Source organism: Stegostoma tigrinum, unplaced genomic scaffold (assembly GCF_030684315.1).
Source record: "Stegostoma tigrinum isolate sSteTig4 unplaced genomic scaffold, sSteTig4.hap1 scaffold_53, whole genome shotgun sequence".
NCBI classification, from domain to species: Eukaryota; Metazoa; Chordata; class Chondrichthyes; order Orectolobiformes; family Stegostomatidae; genus Stegostoma; species Stegostoma tigrinum.
The window spans coordinates 2292262-2311952 of NW_026728461.1; the positions used below are offsets into that span (position 1 = coordinate 2292262).

General features: G+C 43.8%; 1 protein-coding gene across 5 annotated transcripts in view; it reads right to left on the reverse strand.

Moving 5' to 3' along the window:
* Positions 1 to 6617: 6617 nt before the first annotated feature.
* The window catches only part of LOC132208757 (zinc finger protein 229-like), a 36591-nt gene continuing 23517 nt past the window's right edge, over positions 6618 to 19691 (reverse strand). For all 5 annotated transcript variants that reach the window (XR_009444893.1, XR_009444891.1, XR_009444890.1 and 2 more), the window contains 2 exons: positions 18122 to 19560; positions 6618 to 9160 (listed from right to left, as the gene is read on the reverse strand). The gene's annotated coding sequence lies outside the window, so the exon portion shown is untranslated. The remainder of the gene's footprint in view (positions 9161 to 18121; positions 19561 to 19691) is intronic.

The following is a 19691-nucleotide window of genomic DNA, read 5'->3' on the forward strand; positions in this document are numbered from 1 at the left end:
GGCATTCCACTCCGATACATCTCAGATGTCCTCGTTTTTCAAGTGCCGCAAGTCACCCCCTGCAGTGGTGGAGAACGCCCTCGACCATGTGTCACGCATTTCCTACAAATCATCCCTCACGCCCCGTCCCTGCAATAACAACTATTGTGATGAGAAAAGGGTGGGCATTGGTTCACAGATCATTGCCAGGGGAAGAGATTGGGATGTTTTGCACCCTGTAGCTTGTGGAAAAGAGTGAACATGAGTTCACACAACGACATAAGTCATTGCATGAAGGAAGTGTGAATGCTTTCACAGGCCGTTACTAAGGGAACAGTGTCGGGATGGTTTTGTAGACTATAGCAAGAAGAATATTGTGGGTTCCAGTTCGCAGCATGTTGGTAGGGGAGCTGAGGAAGGATGCGTTCACAGGCTGTTGCTTGCTGAACAGTGGAGATGTGCTGATAGGCCGTTACTAAGTTAACAGAGTGGGGGCACGTTCACAGGGTTTGGCTGTTAGAGAAGAGAGGGGATGGGTTTACTTGTTGTTGCTGTGAGAAACGATTGCGGATTGTTCACAGGTCAGAGCTAGGCTAACATAGACAGGATGGGCTCACAGGCCACTGTGAGGGTGTCCGAATGGAATAATTTCACAGGTACTTGCTGAGGAAATGGAGTGTGAACGTGTTCACAGGATTTTGCTATGAAAGGGAGTAGGGTGGGTTCAGAGGCCGTTGATTGGAGAGCAGAGTGGGGAGGGATTAACTGGCTGTTAGTGTGAGAACAGATTGTGGATGGGATCTCAGGTCACTGTGAGGATGACAGAGTGGGGATGGGTTCGCAGGTCACTGTTAGGATAACAGAGTGGTGAAGGGTTCATAGGTCACTGCAGGATGACAGAGTGGGGATGGGTTCGCAAGTTACTGTTAGGATGACAGAGTGGGGATGGGTTCACAGGTCACTGTTAGGATGACAGAGTGGGAATGGGTTCACAGGTCACTGTTAGGATGACAGAGTGGTGAAGGGTTCATAGGTCACTGCAGGATGACAGAGTGGGGATGGGTTCGCAAGTTACTGTTAGGATGACAGAGTGGGGATGGGTTCACAGGTCACTGTTAGGATGACAGAGTGGGAATGGGTTCACAGGTCACTGTTAGGATGACAGAGTGGGAATGGGTTCACAGGCCATTGGCAGGAGATCAGAATAATGAAGGGTTCACATGCCTTTTCTAGGGGATCAGCATGGGGATGGGTTTGTAGGCCGTTGCCAGGAGAACAGAGTGGGTTATCATCTCCCAAACCATTCACAACCTCATCACCTCAGGTGACCTCCCACTCACAGCCTCCAACCTCATTGTTCCCCAAACCCGCACCGCCCACTTCTATCTCCTTCCCAAAATCCACAAACCTGCCTGCCCTGGCCGACCTATTGTCTCTGCCTGCCCCTGCCCCACCGAACTCATCTCCACCTATCTGGACTCCATTTTCTCCCCCTTGGTCTGGGAACTCCCCACCTACATCCATGACACCACCCAGTCCCTCCACCTCCTCCAGAACTTCCAACTCCCCGGTCCCCAACACCTCATTTTCACTATAGGCGTCCAGACCTTATACATCTGCATTCCCCATACAAATGGCTTAAAGGCCCCCTGCTTCTTCCTGTACTGCAGACCTGACCAATCCCCCTCCAACGACGCCCTCATCCACCTAGCCGAACTCATCCTCACCCTCACAACTTCTCTTTTGATTCCTCCCACTTCCTACAAAGGGGGTGGCCATGGGTACCAGCATGGGCCCAAGCTATGTCTGCCTCTTTGTAGGTTACATGGAATAGTCCCTCTTCCATACCTGCACAGGCCCCAAACCCCACCTCTTCCTCCATTATATTGATGACTGCATCGGCGCCGCCTCTTGCTCCCAAGAGGAGCTCGAACAGTTCATCCACTTCACCAACAGCTTCCGCCCCAACCTCAAGTTCCCCTTCGGTCATCTCCGACACATCCCTCACCTTCCTGGACCCCTCTGTCTCTATTTCAGGCAACCACCTAGAAACCAATGTCTATTTCATCCCACAGCTACCTATAATACACCTCCTCCCACCCACTGTCCTGCAAAAATTCCATTCCCTCTTCCCAATTCCTGCACTTCTGCCGCATCTGCTCCCAGGATGAGGCATTCCACTCCCGTACATCCTAGATCTCCCCGTTCTTCAAGGACTGCAACTTCACTCCCGCCCCACCACCACCTCCCCACCCACACCCCGCAGTGGTCGAGAACGCCCTCATCCATGTCTCCCGCATTTCCCACAACTCATTCCTCACATCCCGTCCCTGCAATAACCGCCAAAGGAGAATTCCCCTAGACCTCACATACCACCCCACCAACCTCCGGATACAACGCATCATCCTCCGACACTTCCGCCATCTGCAATCCGACGCCACCAGCAAAGACATTTTTCCATCCCCCCGCTTGACTTCGGGAGAGACCACTCTCTCCATGACTCGCTTGTCCGCTCCACACTCCCCTCCAACCCACCACACCCAGCACTTACCCCTGCAACCACAGGAAGTGCTACAATTGCCCCCACACCTCCTCCCTCACCCCCATCCAAGGTCCCAAGATGACTTTCCACATTAAGCAGATGTTCACCAGCACATCCGCCAATGTGCTGCATCCGCTGTAACCGTTGTGGCTTCCTCTACATTGGGGAAACCAAGCGGAGGCTTGGGGACCGCTCTGCATAAACCTATGCTCGGTTCGCAATAAAGAACTGCACCTCCCAGTCACGAACCATTTTAACTCCCGCTCCCATTCCTCAGATGACATGTCCATCGTGGGCCTCCTGCAGTACCATAATGATGCCGCCCGAAAGTTGCAGGAACAGCAACTCATATTCCGCTTGGGAACCCTGTAGCCCAATGGTATCAATGTGGACTTCACCAGCTTCAAAATCTCCTCTCCCTCCACCACATCCCAAAACCAGCCCAGCTCGTCCCCGCCTCCGTAACCTTTTCTTCCTCTCACCTATCCTCTCCTCTCACCTCAAGCCGCACCTCCATTTCCTACCTACTAACCTCATCCCACCTCTTTGACCTGTCCATCTTCCCTGGACTGACCTATCCCCTCCCCACCTCCCCACCTATACTCTCCTCTCCACCTTTTCTCTCCATCTTCGGTCCGCCTCCCCCTCTCTCCCTATTTATTCCAGAACCCTCTCCCCATCCCCCTCTCTGATGAAGGGTCTAGGCCCGAAACATCAGCTTTTGTGCTCCTAAGATGCTCCTTGACCTGCTGTGTTCATCCAGCTCCAGACTTTGTTATGTCAGATTCTCCAGCATCTGCAGTTTCCATTATCTCAGACAAGCCCAATAGGTCTGGCAGCATCTGTGAAGAAAAAAAGAGTTAATGTTCTGGGTCCAGTGACCCTTCCTCAGAACTTTGTTTTTGTTCTTGCTTCACAGCATCTGCAGTTCTTTCAGTTTTTATGTTTTTGTTCTTGCTTCACAGCATCTGCAGTTCTTTCAGTTTTTATGTTTTTGTTCTTGCTTCACAGCATCTGCAGTTCTTTCAGTTTTTATTTCATATTTAACTCACTGTCACATCTCTTCCAGGCATGCCCACCTTGAAGAATTTCTGCTCCTCTCTCCAATGGGATGTCTGTTCCGATCTTTCTTCTTGTCCACCGACATCAATTTCACTGTCACTCCTGGTGTTTGCCCAAGTATTTGCTAAAACTTCCTCGCACGGCCATATCACATTCTTCAGTGACTACCTCCAGCTCAGACTTCCCTCACGTGGATTCCAGCTGAAGTTTTATCCATCATGTTTTGAATCCTCCCACTGTCATAGATCTCTGAGATGTTCAACGTTCCATAGATAGCTGCTGTTGCCGCACCCAGAGATCCACACTCACTGCCATGTGGTGCCACATACACACTCTCAACCTTTCTTTCCAATAGCATCGCATCACATGGGCTCAGGGCTGCACCACTCTGTAGTTCCACTTCATCCTCCGGCTTATTCGTTGTGCTAATAAGAAACTTGTTTTCCTTCCAGGCATCAAGGCCCACAAGATGCAACAACTCAGAGATACCCATGACCCTTTGGAAACTTCCTCTCCTCCCTGTCCCTCAGCCTCCATCTCCTCCCCCAACTCCACCTCCTGGCGGGTATTCACCATCCTGCCTAACCTTCTGCTCTCTGATGCTGAACGTTCTGTACTCAGCAAAGGCCTCAGCTTTATTCCTCTGCGTACTCACCCAGTTCTGAGTAAGGGTCACCGGACCCGAAACACTAACTCTGTTTTTTTTTATAGATGCTGCCAGACCGCCTGAGCTTTTCCAGCAACTTTGGTTGTTCCAGAAAATCTTCAACTGCACCTTCCTGCCTTATCCCCATAACTGCTGATTCCCAAATTAAACAGAAATTTGTTTAATACCAAGTGTGCATTGCCAAAAGAGCTTTTAAATATCTGATTGCAGGGTGTGGTGTATGTGTGTGTTCTGTGGAGCTGACTTGCCAAGGTGCTCACATTGACAAGAGACCATTCAGGTGTTCTCACCAAGGGAATAGCTGGACAGGATCATGGGAATTCACTGTCCATATGCAAATTCATACAGCAGGGAGAGAGCCATCATCTGTTCTGCGTGTGGCAAAGGATTCAAATCAGTCATTTACCTCATTATACAGTGACTTGCTTATTTTGATAAGAAAACTTCTCAATATTCTGTGAACAAAGTCTTAAAAGCAAAATGGACTTGCTGTCCACAAAAACCCACTGACACTGGCGGGAGATGATGGGAACTGCAGATGCTGGAGAATCCAAGATCATAAAGTGTGGAGTTGGATGAACACAGCAGGCCAAGCAGCATCTCAGGAGCACAAAAGCTGACGTTTCGGGCCTAGACCCTTCATCAGACAGGGGGATGGGGTGAGGGTTCTGGAATAAATAGGGAGAGAGGGGGAGGCGGACCGAAGATGGAGAGAAAAGAAGATAGGTGGAGAGAGTATAGGTGGGGAGGTAGGGAGGGGATAGGTCAGTCCAGGGAAGACGGACAGGTCAAGGAGGTGGGATGAGGTTAGTAGGTAGATGGGGGTGTGGCTTGGGGTGGGAAGAAGGGATGGGTGAGAGGAAGAACAGGTTAGGGAGGCAGAGACAGGTTGGACTGGTTTTGGGATGCAGTGGGTGGAGGGGAAGAGCTGGGCTGGTTGTGTGGTGCAGTGGGGGGAGGGGACGAATTGGGCTGGTTTAGGGATGCGGTGGGGGAAGGGGAGATTTTGAAACTGGTGAAGTCCACATTGATACCATTAGGCTAAGGGTTCCCAAGCGGAATATGAGTTGCTGTTCCTGCAACCTTCGGGTGGCATCATTGTGGCACTGCAGGAGGCCCATGATGGACATGTCATCTAAAGGGTGGGAGGGGGAGTGGAAATTGTTTGCGACTGGGAGGTGCAGTTGCTTGTTGCGAACTGAGCGGAGGTGTTCTGCAAAGCGGTCCCCAAGCCTGCGCTTGGTTTCCCCAATGTAGAGGAAGCCACACCGGGTACAGTGGATGCAGTATACCACATTGGCAGATGTGCAGGTGAACCTCTGCTTAATGTGGAAAGTCATCTTGGGGCCTGGGATAGGGGGTGAGGGAGGAGGTGTGGGGGCAAGTGTAGCATTTCCTGCGGTTGCAGGGCAAGGTGCCAGGTGTGGTGGGGTCGGAGGGCAGTGTAGAGCGAACAAGGGAGTCACAGAGAGAGTGGTCTCTCCAGAAAGCAGACAGGGGTGAGGATGGAAAAATGTCTTGGGTGGTGGGGTCGGATTGTGGATGGCAGAAGTGTCGGAGGAACACACTGGTGAGAAGCGGGTCACGCGCTTCTTGTGTGGGCCAATAGTCACTCAGTCATCTCACCAACTGAGACACTTGTGAGTTCGCCAGTGGCTGCAGGGGTTTAGATCCTCCAGTTAATCACATCCTGGAGTAAATAATGTTCTGATCACTGGGTTTTGCTTTTGCTCATATTGACAATTCTTGGTATTCTAGATACATGGTTAACAATTCAGTTTTACTGAATTAAAAACATTGTTGTTGATATTCTTTCCCATCTCAGTGTTTAACATCATCTGCTGGAGCTCAAAGGATAATCTGGAGAGGGATCATTGGTCGGAACAGAACCTTAGCCTGGACACACTCCTCGGGGTCACACTGAGAGAGGCAAATAGCACATTGCTCTTTCCCATCTTTCTGTTCTCACAGAAAATTCCCCACGTGGGTTAACAGTGAGGTGTGCTGGAAATGTTTTCCAGCGGTACTTTTTAATGGTTCCAACTCCTAGACACAGAACAGAAGCCACTTTATAAGTCTGTTTCGAGTCAGGAACAACGTTACTGAATCCCAGAAATGTGTGTCAGTTCAGATACTGGTGTCAAACTGTGAACTGTTCCAGAATGAAAGTAAACAGGTTGAAATTTCTAATCTGAAATTGACTTTTGCCATCACAATGTAACCATGCCTGGTGCTAACTTTTAAAACAGACCTGTTGAAATAAGTTGTTCAAAGTCTGCATTAAAATAGCTGGAGGAGAATGTTAACCTCAGACACGATGATACAATTGTCATTTCATCTGCCAGGTGAGCAAGGACTTCTAGTATCTTTCTAGGATTTCTCTGTTTTATTTTGTTAAAATACCAGAATAAAGAAATATACATTAAAAGAATTACAAGTCATAGCAACACGGGAGTAGACTATTCGGCCCATCAGATGGCTCTGCACATGGGCTTTCGTAAACAATGGCGCTTGTCTGAAATGGTATTACGTCCTGTCCAGTCTGTCCAAGGGTCTCAGAAACTGATATTCAGACTTTGAGGCACACAGTGACTACACCTAGAGAAATGGTGGTTAGTAGCAAGAAAATGCCTGAGGTGAAGATCAGCAGCAGGACAGCAGTAAGTGAAGGGCTCAGAGGTGAAACCTAGCAATCAGACTGGAGGGAGGACTGTGGTGAGGACAGCCCTGTCTAGACGAGAGAACACCTCGAGATTTGACCTTATTTATTTACTGCCATGTGTACGGTGTAAAACTTTGTCTTGTGACTACTACAGGCAAACCATAGTAAGCAAGGATATACAGGTCATAGGATGCTGGCACAGAGTGAGGTGTGTAGCTTACGTCACACAGGAGATGTGCAGAGCAAGATCAACATTTTAACATGATTTGAAGTTAGATAGTCCATTCATCAGTCTAATAATGTCTGGAAAGAAGCTGTTCTTGAACCTGCTGGTGCGTGTGTTCAAGCTACTGTATCTTCTGCCTGATGGAAGAGGTTGTGGGAGAGCATTACACAGTGGGAGGGGTCTTTTATGATGTTGGTAGCCTTTCTTTGTAGGCATGTAGTCCATGGGTGGAAGGTTGGCTTCCATGATGGTGTGGCCTGCGCACACCGTCTTCTACAGTTTGTACAGTCGTGGGCAGAGCAGTTGCCGTACCAGGGCATTTTGAACCTGGGCAGTATGCTTTCAATGGTGCATCTGTAAAAGTTGGTGATGGTCCTTATGACCTTGGCAAATTTCCTATGCTGCCTGCAGAAGAAGAGCCGTCATTGTGCCTTCTTGACTGTCATGTCTAACTGGTAAGTCCAGACCAGTTTGTTGATTATCATCACTCCTAGAAACTTAACTCTCAATTTCTGCTCTGTTGGCTGAGATGGGAATGTGTTCTCCTCCATTCTTCCTGAAGTCAATGCTTAGTTCTTTTGTTTTGCTGACATGGAGAGCGAGGCTGTTTATCATTGCATCATGACACCACGCCTCCAGTCTCCTTTCTGTAGGACACAAAACTCAATTCAAGTGGGCAAAATTTTCACACTTTGCCACTGAGCAACTTTCCAGAAGGTCGTGGGCCCAAACAGGCCAAGTAAGGGCAGGGCAACAGGAAGTTTTTCAAGCCATTCAGCTCAGAGGCTGCAGAACAGAACTTGCACTGCGGTAGTTACAGGGAATTGCTGAACAAGCACTAACCTCCATTCGACAGTGCCCCAATTGTAAGATGCAGAGGGAAATTGATACCAGTTAACAGTCTGCACTGGAGGGTTTATTATTGAGGGAGTGGGGGATGGAAGCTGATGGTGGTGCTGGTGCTGGTGCCTGAGTCTCAAATCAGCAATTGTCAATCCTTCAGCTACTTCCTGTAACATTTGGGTGACCACCTGACTGAGAAATTCATCCAGTGGCAATCTCCTCTTGTAAATCTCCAGTAAATCTGCCTCTACCACCCTCTCTGGCTGCACATTTCAGATAATAACCTTCCCCATTATTTAAGATTTTACTTTGACATTCTAGCCACTTGTGTGAAACAATGTGGAACGGAATGTTTGTCAGTGTTGACATGGCGACCTGTCTGCAGTGACATGACTGGGTTTCAAACTTCACCCTCTCCGCCGCTGCCTCCTCAATCAGCCTGAAACTATTTTCTTTCAAGCACTTGTCCAATTTCCTTTTGATTGTTCCTGAACCTAGGCATTGGAAAGATTTCTCGCCAGCGTAGATACTGGTGTACTAGCAGCTTGGACGAATTAATGAATCCCTTCCCACACACAAGAGCATGTGAAAGCTCTCCCCCCAGTGTGAATTCACTGATGTATCGACAGGCTGGATGATCGCCTGAATTTCTTGCTGCAGTAAGAGCTTTGGAATGGGGAGTATCCAATGGGAATGTGCTGGTTCTCCCTCAGTCCACACGGACATTTAAAGCTCTTATCCCAGTCACAGCAATGACACTGTCTCAATTTTGCAAATAAAAATATGTACCTCTTCCCACACACAGAAAAGTTAAATGGCCTCTCTCCAGTGTGAACCTGCTAGGCCATCAGCAAGGTGGATGAATGAAAAAATGCTTCACCACATTCACTGCAACAGATCAACCTCTCTGCTGGATGACTGCGTCAATGATATTCCAGCTCATATGAATAATTGAATACATTCTCACAGTCCCTACATTTATATGGTTTCTCCCCAATGTGACTCTGCTTGTGTTTTTGCAATCCAGATGATCAACTGCAGCCTCATCCACATCCACAACGTGCTGCAGTTTCTTCACTCTGTGAATGGGGTGCTTTCTGTTTCCAGGAATCAAGCATCACTGTCAGATCCTGATGTGATATTTGAGTTTTCCACTTGTACATATTCTCCATCCAATATCTGCTGAAACAAATTGAAAAAAGGGAATGAGAGAGAGAGGGAGAGAGAGAGAGAAACAACAAAAATACAAAATAAAAACTGAAAGAACTGTGGATGCTGTAAATCAGGAACAAAACTGGAAGTTGCTGGGAAAGGTCAGCAAGTCTGGCAGCGTCTGTGAAGATAAATCAAAGTTAATGTTTTGGGTCCAGTGACCCTTCCTCTGAACATCCGGGTCACCAGACCTGAAATGTTAACTTTGATTTTTCTTCACAGAAGTTGTCAGATTTGCTGAGCCTTTCCAGCAACTTCTGGTTTTTAAACAAAAATTCAAAGCAAGATTGTGAAATTGAGCTGAATAAAGCTGCTCTTTCATGGGGTCAGCAGGTGAAAGGGAGAGTCTGAAAGCTGCCAGATTTTACCAACTTACATAAGAGTCCATCAGGAAATGCAACCTACCACCAGGTTTTGGCCAACACAAGAGAAGTTGGGAAGTTAGCAAGGAAGGATTTCTACACTTGCATCTCAATGTGATGTTTGATGGAAACTGTCACCTCCACAAGTTGGAAAGCCAAGAGCAGCAGGTCTGTGTAAACATTATCTCCAAATTCCCTTCAAGTCACATTCTGATTTGGACATAAGTTGCTGTTCCTGAATTGTTGCTGATGAAGATTCTATAAATCTTTATCAGAAAGCTTATGGTTGTACCTTCACCACCTTGTCTGCAACAGTTCAACAACAGGAAAACTATCGCCTTCTCAGTGGGGAACTTGGATTAGACAGATCTCCTCAAGTTCCATTTATTGCAATTTTTCTTTGGATTTTGGTTAGTAAGCAGTGTGTTTCCTGTGCATCTGAAATTAATAATTATCTCGTATTACTGTAGCCACAGCAGTTTATTTTAAAACAGGTTTTTGAGGCCTGGCTGTAAATTGGATATCTTTGCGAGCACCACTAACGGATTTTTTGTTCTTCTTAGATTATCTTCTAACCCGATAAGGAAAATAATGGGGCCTCAAGGTTTGATATTTACAAAACTTTCTTTTAAACAGTTGAGCAAATTCACTTTCACTTTGAGTTTTGAGTGGACTTCTGAGGTTATTGGAATAGGAATTCCCTGCAGTTCAGTTCTCTAAATAGTGAAGGAGATATCGTGAACTAGATAACCTTAGAATGAGGAGTTAGAGTTTGCCCCACACCAGACATGTTGTAACTAAACCTTAAAGCTGCTGAGCATATTTAAGCTCGAGTATATAATAGCTCCAGGGAGAAGCTCTAGCATTAAAGCATTAAAGCCAAAAGTGTGTTAAACCTGCAAAGGTGCAGACACAGAGGCTCTGGTGTGAGTACTTCATAACTCTTGGATACAGGCTAGGCCATTTAGGACTGAAATGAAAAACACTTATTCATTGAAAGGGTAGTGAACCTGTAGAATTTTCTCCCGTAGAAGGCTGTGAAGCCAAGTCTGAACATATTCAACAAGCAGATGGATTTTTTTTAGATTTTAAAGGTGTCAAGAAGTGCAGGGCAAAAGCAGGAATGGTGTACTGAGATGAGGATCAGTCACGATCACAATGAATGGCAAGGCAGGCTCAAATGCTGAATGGTCTATTCCTGCTCCCAGTTACTATGTTTCAATGAGTGCTGTATTGGGTAATGTACAAAAGCTATTTTGTTTCTTTTTAATTTATGACTGGGTTTTTGCAATTTGTGTAGTTATATGTTTACTGTGTTTTTAAAAATAATTTTTTTCAAATTGTACTATAAGTAAATGGTTTGTTTTATTCTATTTTAATATTCATCTCTTTTGCTAGTTAGTTTCTATTTAATTGTTAAAGCAAAATCTGCAGCACTATATGCTTATGTTTTAGTGAGAGATAACATTGTTAATCTATTAGATTTCTGCCTGGCTTGTCTAACAATGACTTCAGCTGGGATCATAACATGTGGAGGGTCATGGGGTCTCTTGATGGGATTTTGGAGTTCCTTAGCTCTAAAAACGATCTGTGTCTTTCTTGTCCAAATAACAGCTACAGAATAGTTCCAGGGCATAAAGCAGAGTGTAGTGGGCATGTTCGTTGCACAAAACCTAACAATGGTTTAGATGTGGCTAAGAGTTTTCCGGAAGTGAAAGATAATTCACTGATCAATCTAAAATCTTTGAAAACTAAACCGAGAGAATTAGCAAATAAATTGAAGGTAGAAGTACAAGTAGGATCTTGTGAGGATGAGAAACTTCAAGTCATTTTACAACATTTAGAGTTGGAAGAAAGGAAACTTTGAAGCAGGATATCACAGTTGGAATTGGCTGATATATAGTTATAAATGAAAAGAGACAGGACTTTGAGAAAAATATAAATACCTGAAATTATAGAAAATGAAAAATAGAGAGTAATGAAATTAGAAGGCAAAGTGAACAGGGAATAATGGAGACAGAAAAGCAAGGAGAAATGCAAAAGGAGGTGGATTTTAAAAATCAAACTCCAAAGAGATAAAGAATTGGAGAACATGAGTTTGTCAAGGAAAAGGTGAGAATAGAGAAGTAAGAAACAGGTAATACCCTGAAGGGTAATAATGATTCCATTGAGGGAATTGATATACCCAAGAATCTATGCTTTGTATCTAAATTAACAAGGATGGAGCCAAGACATGCTTTACCTCATTTAAGAAGGTAGTTGCACAGATTAAATGACTAAAAGTGATTTGGACTCCCATGTTACAAAGTATTTTGGCACGCTATGACAGTATACACCAGCTTCCCAGGAGAACAGTCTGCAATGTAGGAAATTTTCTAAGTGACAACAATGAATGCTTATCTGCTCATCTCTAAAGCTTATGAATTGAGGGTGACATTTACTGATACCCCCCTGAAACCTCCATTAGTGTACATGCGCAAAACACACACGTGCAGTACACCAGCTTGTACTGCCAATGAATTCTTACCAACCGGTTGTTAATCTTCAAGCTTACTTGGGCCCCACCGCATTTTGTTTTGTAACTAGTAGGGTTTTCACAAAGTCTGCACGAGTAGAGCTTTCTGCATTGCGTATGTCAGGAAACTCAGCTTTAGTTGAAGTTAGAGAAACATTTTGAGAAGTTATGGGAAATTACCATCATGAAATAATTCAAATAGCAGCCTTTCAAATTTATAAACTTATTTTGATAAGCACCAAGTGTTCATGACCAGTGAAGCAGCAAATCTGGCAGATACTGTTACTATCTCACACAGACACATATGTGGAGAAATGAATGTATGGCGATATTTCATCTCACCTGATTTTATGTCACTGGAGATGTTCTTTTCTCTCTCTTTCTCAGTCAATTCTTGTTGGAACTAAAAAGAATGTAGTATTTCCTCAGCATGAGGAAATCCTTCTAACACACAGCCAGTATGTTATCACACCCAAAGTGATGGTACAGGATTTAGATGATTGGCACACATAAGAAATGTGAGAATTCAAACAGTGTGAAAAAGGTAGTATTTGCAAACAAGAACAAGGGAAGGTCTCAGACCTGAGAGAGTGAGGTTTATGGACTGTCATAGAGTCAGATACACAAATGGACTGAAGTTGAAGCGCAAAATGCAGCTTCGATGGTTTGACAGTGACATCACAGGCAGTCTGGCCAGAAGGTGGCCATAACTGGGTGTTAAATATCACAAGTTACAATGAATTTGAAATGAAAATAAAGGATGCAGCAACTGGATAGAAGGAAGACTGGTGCACTGGTACAAAAGAACTGTAGATAATCAAAGCACTATGGAGATTTCATTTCAATAAAACAAACCCCTGTGAACATTGGAAATTTTAAACTAAAACAGAAATCGGACAAACACAGCAGGTCTGGTAGCATCTGGTGAGGAAGAATAGTTAACATTTCAAACCCTGAGAATGTAGTACTGTATTCTTTGTTTCCAATTATGCAACGTCTGCAACATTTTGCTTTTATTGGTGGCATGAGGCTTTTCTCCTTGGAGAAGGGAAGTTAACTTGAGATCTGATTTGTGTGTGCAGAATCCTGAGATATCAGAACAGAGTCGATAGTGAGACATTGTTGACTGTGTTGGTGAAATCAGAAGCAGAGGATACCAGTTCAATGAGACTAACAAAGGAATTCTCATATGAGGAGGGTGAAACACCTTTCCCATTGCAAGTGGGAGAATGCATTGTCAGGTTCATTCAGCCCCTTTAGAAGAGAATTGGACAATTACGTGAATGAAAACGATGAGGGATTGGGACACGATGTGGTGCTCATGCACAGACACTGGGGATCAAATTCTGTCCTTCGATTCTGTAACAAGATGCAGGGAATTCTGGGACTGCATGTGGCTCTCATAACCTCCCCCATCCCCAAACATTCAAATCAGATTAGAGAAATGAATGTGTGCATCACAGGCTGGTGAGAACAAGTGGGTTCAGGGCTGTGTGGGACTTGCACCAGCACCAGCACCAGCACCAGCATGGTGGGAAATGAGGAATTTAAACTGCACCTAAACTGGAAAAATCAGATGCGCCAATGTAGCCTTGATGAAGAGTTCATAAAATGTTCTCAAAATAGTCGCTTTGAACAGCATATTCTAAAGCTGACCAGAGAGCCAGTTGTACTGGACTTGATGTTGTGCAATGACAGAGGTTTAATTAACAACCTCACAGTGAAGGCACTCAGAGGTAGCAGTGACCCTAATCTGATGGAATTTTACAACCATTTTCGGGGACAGGAGTGGGTATCAGACTATTATTTTAAACTTAAATTAGGGCAGTCATGTGGGTGTGAAATCAGAGCTAGAGTGAAGTGGCAATTTAGCTTCAGAGGTCGGTTGAGATACAATGGCAAATAATTAAGGGGATACATCAGTATACACCCATCAGATACATTTGAGTGAGAAAGAAAAGTTCCAAGTCAATAAGTATGCTCCAGTAATCATCACACAGATATGGTGACAGGATGACATGGATTTGGAGCAGGATATTGAAGGATTCATGACATTGGAGGATTGGAAACTGGGAAAAAATGGAGGAAATATTACATCATCTGTGGGTAACTATAAAATGCATTTAAGATGATGTCAACTACAAAGAAGAAGCATACAATTGCTGAAGTATGGGTGGCAGATTAGACAAAGCAGAAGGTATAAAATGGCAAAGAATGACTACAAGATTAATAAGGAGAGAAAAAAAAAGTAGGAGACAAAGTTAGCCAAAATACGAAGACAGTTTAGCAGTTTCCCTGCATATTTAAAACAAAGTTCATAAAGGAAGCATCTGTACTAAAGGAGAAAAGTCTGACGAATTACTAATAGAAAACAAACAGATGGCAGGTGAATTGAACGGGTATTTTTCATTGGACTTATTCAATAAGCAGGAATTAATCAGGAAATGGAGGAACTGAAGAAAATTACAATCACCAGAGAAACATATTGAGTGAATTGTCGGAACTACATGCTGAGACACGCTGCGTCCTGATGGACAGTATCCTGGAATTTAAAGGAAATGACCAGAGAGTTGATGTGTTGGTTTTGGTTTTGGATTTGAAAATTCCCTAGATTTGGGGAAGATTCAGAGATTGGGAAACAAAGAAATTTAAATCCTTTATTCAAATGGGTATAGACATAGAATGCAGGTAACTGCGCACCAATTAACTTATAACGTATTCCCTGTGATGGATGTTATGATCAAAGATGACTTAGCAGGGCATGAAGCAAATTTTAAGGTGAGCAGTCCGTGGTTCGGTAAGAAATCAACTTTAAACAATTTATTGTCATTCTTTCAGGAAGTAACACATTCTTGATGAAAGGGAACCAATGGAGCATAATGGCACAGGTTTCTTGGGATAATTCAAGAGACACTGCAGAAATTCATTCCAAGGAAGAAGAAACTTGCTAAGGTGAGGATGAGACATTCACTACTGCACGGGATGGTGGGTAAAGATATTCCCATTGGTGAGATCGTTAGCTATGATGTGAGAGTGAATTGGGATGGCAATCAATGTAACTTAGAACCAAATAGTACGGAAATAAGTGTAAATGACAAGAATTCCTAAATATTTTCAGGGAACTGTTCAACAGCATTGTTTTATTCATTCATGGATTTGCACTTTATTAACTGGGCTAAGTTTTGCTGCCTGTCCTCAAATGACCTTGACATGGTGGCAGTGAGCTTGTGTGCGTTTGGTTTGGAGACACCCACAATGCTGTAAATGAGGATTTTAATCCAAAATATGTTTTCAGTCCAGCGAGAAAGGATGTACGACTAGACTTGGTTTTTGGAAATGAGGCGGGCTAAGATTATGCAAGGGACCTAGCATTAATCCCAATGGTACACCACTGGACACTGGCCTCCAGTCACACAAACAGCCTCCTCCCATCACCCACTGTCTCATCAGTCAGCCAATTTTGTATCCAACTTATCAAGTTATCCTAGATCCCCTGTACTTTGATCTTTAATTTTATCATGTGGACTTTCCTGTTTGGTCTCACCGGTGAGCTCCTTTTAATGGTTTAAATGTTACTTTACCGTCCATAAATAATATAAGGATTGGGTGGTTGTCCCTGGTGTATTAAAATGTGTAACACAATCTTTTCCACTGCCTGTACCAGGGACCATGCGGAGGTTTTTTGGAGGGTTGAAGAAACAGATCTGATGATCCTGAGTCTGATGAGTAGCGAAAGGGAGTGGGATCCCAGTCATGGGAACAATCTGATTTGGCCAAATTGTCTTGAGCAGTGACAAGAGAGTGAACAGGAGTGGAGAGCTTGATGATGAGCGCGGCAGGCAAGACAGTGATCTTGACCATATCAACAGCTCCCTGTCAACCATCTGACTGGAGTTTAAGTGTTTAGAGATGTACAAATGTTGCATTTCTTCCGCTGTTGCATTATTTCTGAGTTAACTTGGCCCCACGTTAATAATGTCATGGCAGGATATGGGATGTGAAGATTTACTGAATTAAACTTTGAGGTACTCTGTCCTGAAATAAACAGTGAATACTGAACATATGTTGAGTACACGGAGGTATTTGTCAATCTATGGGGTTGACTAGGTCTGAAAAGTAACCAACTGGAAAACCTTTCCCAATCACTTCTTGCACTACTAGAGCAGATAGGCCTTGTGTTGACAGCAAATCAATTGTACTACAATTGTAGTAGCAGTTTAAACACACTGTATGTTTAACATATTTGAATGATTTGACTTTTATTGAGGATATTAATCCCTATAACTGGGATGAGAATTATCCAATATTATCAGAAACAGACCTCAATGAACACTGTTCATCTCCAAATGTGCTTAGCAGCAAATCTCTGTCACGCAAGTAACTTGTGAATTGGCTGGTATCTTAGCAGATTGGATGAGTGAGTGAATCTCTTTCCAAACTTACACCAAATGACAAACGAGAAGCTATCACATTCCAAACTCAGAAGTGCCCTGTGTACCTCAGATTACTCTGAAATGGCAAGGTATCTTAAATTTTTGAGCATTAAATGAAACCAGCTGATTCAAACTGCTACTGCCATTCAGAATTACAGGATTGGTGTTCAACAGTACTGGAATGCTGCTGTCCAACCAAAAAATGTTCTGCCAATCACATAAATGTGTAATATGGGATATGTGTGATGCTAGGCATGTCTGCCATAATCCCAAAGACTGGCTGATCGTATCAAACAGCATTTCCTTTTGAATGTTTGCAATGGCAAGGTACTGACCATACTCAACTAGTCCATGCTTGTAAAATGCAAATGACAGCATTAGATGTAATTCTGCAATTTGACAACATTTTCAAAGTATTTCATAGTTATGAATTACAGTTGCTAATTGCTAAGAATTACACTGACAATCAATTTAGAGTTGTCAGTCCAGCTCACAGTGTGGTCCATTTGCATGCACTGGAATCCATGTGTGTTAGTACACAAGACCCTGTTATTTGTTGACAGGCAAAACATATACAGATGCCGTACCTGTTTCAACTCAAAAAAATATAGGCATCAGCCATTAGGTGGTTAATTTTTCAGGTCAATGCCAATCACAGGCAATCTGCCTGGTTTAAAGTGTAAACAAAGCTTTGAAATGTCTGCTCCAGCCGCACAGGGTTTAAAATCACAAACAGTTTCCAAGTGAGGCAGAGTTTCAGCCAATAGGGGAGCTCCAGATCCAGTCCCACTCCTCAGACACCCCAAAAGGTTGGAGGAACGGCTGTTCATGCTCAGTCCTCCAACTAAACAAGAGTGTCATGAACACTTGGTATGGGAGTTGGAAAAAAATTTCTTTCCCAATCCTTCCAAATTAATGGGAAAATAAATTATAATTGGCGTTTTCCGCTATTTCTTAAATTCTCCCATTTCTTAGAGTTTTAATACTCAATTGTTTAGTGATAATTAACTGAGCTTTTAAAACTTTTCACTTCTAAGTGACTAAGCATAGTTCGCAAATATTAAGAGTTCACTAGATAGTTAAGTACACAGAGTACTGGGAGGTGTTTCATTCAATAATTCTGTTCTATTTTTAATCTTTCATGAGCTGTGTGCTCACAGTCAAGTTGGGGATGTCCTTACTTTCCAGGTGTTTGTTTTGCTGAGCTCTTCTCATTCTCAGCAGTTATGTTTGTATTTCCTCTGTGTGCATCAGTGACATTCAGTTCCGCATTTTTAAAAATATAAACTTTATTCACTGAGGTGTATGGGTTTGATTTAAAATGTTACCGGGATAAAACAGCAGGAAGATCTAAAAGATGCAAGAGGAAAATTGGTTTTCTTTTTTAGTGGAATGTGCTTCGCTCATGAATGCTTGTTGGTTGATCGACAACAGTCTAACAGCAAACTCCTATGGTTAAGTGGTTAAGCCAACAGACACAGAGAGAATGATGTAAATATAAATATTCCGATCTGAATCCCTCAGATCTGAAACATTTCTGAATGTGTCGTAATTCGCAAAGGCTAGGAAAGTAAAAGTTCAACCACAAATATCACATGAAGGAATAGGTTATACTCACTAGGAAAGCCTGAAGATCTTTTCCTTGGAAAAGAGAAGGCTGAGAGATGCCATATTAGCAATGGAAGGTTTTGTTCCAGTTTTGTGTTTACTAATGTACGGAAAGCAGAAATGTGCCCATTAACTTCCAGCCAGGAAAGGTCATCGTTCTACACCAATTTTGATTTGACAGCACATTTCCAGCTTTCATCATTGTTATTTCTGACTTTATACACAATTGTAAAGGGTTTTCTGATCAAGGGCTAGGATTTCTGTGCCATGGAAGAAAATGGCTGGAACGCACTTCTTGCTCTCCTCAAGATCAACTTGCTAGTTCAGTCCTGGCTGTAATGACCAGCAGCGATACTGTCAGAATCTGACTCCCAGTCAGTTGTGAACTCGCTGATGTTGCAGCAGGTTGGATGACTCAGTGAATCCCTTCCCACAAACAGAGCAAATAAATGGCCTGTCCTCTGTATGAGTGCGTTGGTGTTTCAGAAGGTGAGATGCACATGTGAATTTCTTTACACACATGGAGCAGGTGAATGGTCGCTCCCCAGTGTGAATTCGCTGGTGTGTGACCAGGGTCGATGATCGTGTAAATGCTTTCCTACACACAGAGCAGGTGAATGGCTTCTCTCCAGTGTGAGTGCATTGGTGTCTCAGCAGGTTATTGCTACTTTTAAAAGTCTCCTCACAGTCAGAACATTTAAAAGTTCTCTTCGCAGAATGAACTCGCTGGTGTCTCAACAGGTTGGATGAATTAATGAATCCCTTCCTGCATGCAGAGCAGGTATATGGCCTCTCCCCAGTGTGGGTGCGCTGATGTACACAGAGTTCAGGTGATTTTCTGAATCCAGTCTTGCAGTGAGAACACCTGAAAGGTTTCTCATTGGTGTGAACACGTTTATGGGACATCAGGTCCCCAGAACATTTGTAGCACTTTCCACAGTCTGAACATTTAAAAGGTCTGTCATTAGTGTGAACCCGCTGGTGAGCAAGCAGGTTGGTTGACTCTCTGAATCCTCTTCCACACTTGGAGCAGGTGAACGGCCTGTCCCCCGTGTGAGTGCGTCCATGTATTTCCAGCTGGGATGGCCAACTGAATCTCTTCCCACAGTACTCACATTTCCATGGTTTGTACATGGTGCTGGTGTCTTTGTGTCTCTCCAGGTTGGATGATTTGCTGAAACCTCTTTTACATTAAAAAACGTGTAATTTCTCTGGGTTGAGAATGGTGGAATGCTTATTCAGGCATCGTAATTGGTTAAAGCTCTTTACACAGTCAGTGCACGGTAACATTCTCATTTGGGTGTTTCTGTGTCTCACGATGAAGTTTTCCCCAACAGACAGAAGAGGCAAGCATTTCTATTTCCACATTGAAAAGCTGATGATAATCAGATCCTGACTAGTGATGTTTACTTTGCATTTGCCATTCACAAATCAGCTTCTCCCAATCGTCTGTAAAAGAAATACAGAATGTCAGTATTTTGCAACGATTTGTAGCTCAGGTCGTGGGTGAGATTGTTGACTTGCTCACCTTGAAAACAAAAACAAGCCAGCTCGGTGAGCAAGTCAACAACCTCAATGCC